We start from the raw sequence: 1,707 nt of genomic DNA, 5'->3' as shown, positions 1-1,707 counted from the left end.
ATTTTACTTAGCTTTTCTCTTAATCCAAAAGTTAACAGTAGCATATAGGCGTATTAGTGTGATATGGTTATAACTGATATAAATTTTGACGCAAGAAGGCGTAGACAAGAAGGATCTGTCCACCACGAGTTACTTTGACCAGCTTACTGTGTGCAAAAATTTCATCTATGGAATTCAACTTTTCGATTACGGTATGCACTATTGGGAACACTTTCAAAACCTAGATTTTCATGCAATTAATCTTTGGTAAATTTGTCAATAAGTAGATTTCGATCAAGAAGAATTAAATCAATACCTTCAAAATCAAAATGTTCATATCAGTACAGCAGATATTTCACGCGGTCGGAAGCATTTTTTTATTATGATGATTTCTTATGAAGATTATTTATGTCTGATATTTGTACGAGTATAATATACAACATTTCTTAATAGAAGATAAGCAAGTAAATTAGAAATACATGATAAATAACACTGTATAGTTATTGAATATTTACAGTTATGTTATACTCAAACATATGTTTTCAAATCTTCAAACGGAATACAGCAACACTTACTTTGCTTGTGTTGAAGTAAAATGTCACAAAATATGCTGCCTGTTGTAAAGTTGTTGTTTTTTCAAACCATGTGCAGACATCCCTGCTATTGCATGTGGTGTTAATACCATAGAGACCCGTCATACATTTTTTAATACCGTTATGCGTGTTTTTGATTCCGTGGACAAACAATTTGTGTGGAATGTATATAAAAGAAACACAATTAAGAGATATATTTCAATTATTTCATAAACTTTATTTATTTTTATTTTATAAAATCTCAATTTTGAGAGCTAACGGAATCTCAAACAATCCTACTTGCCTACGGAAACAACAAAACAAAAGTATGACTTGTCCGTTTAAAAAATAATTATCCGTATACTAATATGCTACATGTACATAAAGCAATTAATATATCATACACATATTTGACAAATACATTCAATTGTGAATTTTTTTGAAATCTTATGCTGCTTATACTTCTGCTTTTTAAGTTAGCTCAATATCGAAGGGGTACACATGCTACTGTTTACCGATATTGCAATAATTATCTAAACATGAAAATCAAATACGATATTCATGAATTTACTGCTATTGATTTGGAAAATTTGAATTTAAAGTAAAAATTCTTAAAAAAATATGCAGGCTTGTGTGGACAACATTTGTAAATCTAAAATACAAGTTACCACTAACAGTAATATGTGAAGCATTTTACACTTAAATTTGACAATGGAAATTACGCTCAAAATTACAATTTAACACTAACCATAATATAAAAACATTTTAATAGAAAATATATAAATACATACAGTGCTATTTATTACAAGTGTATAATTTATATAAAATCATTTATAGGGTGATACAAATGTAAATCTAAAATACAAGTTACCACTAACCGTAATATGTGAACCATTTTTCACTTAAATTTGACAATCAAAATTACGCCCAAAATTACAATTTACAACTAACCATAATATATAAACATTTTAAACCATATATAAATACATACAGTGCTATTTATTACAAGTGTATAATTTATATAAAATCATTTATAGGGTGATAAAAATATAATGGTAATGAGTTCTGAAAATAACAACAATAACAATGCAACTATTAATAAACTCATCTACTAAGAATAGTGTGAAAGAAGTAAATCTATAACACAGCTGATTCA

Source organism: Dreissena polymorpha, chromosome 7, assembly GCF_020536995.1.
Source record: "Dreissena polymorpha isolate Duluth1 chromosome 7, UMN_Dpol_1.0, whole genome shotgun sequence".
In the NCBI taxonomy this organism is placed as follows: Eukaryota; Metazoa; Mollusca; class Bivalvia; order Myida; family Dreissenidae; genus Dreissena; species Dreissena polymorpha.
This window is presented reverse-complemented; position numbering follows the sequence as displayed.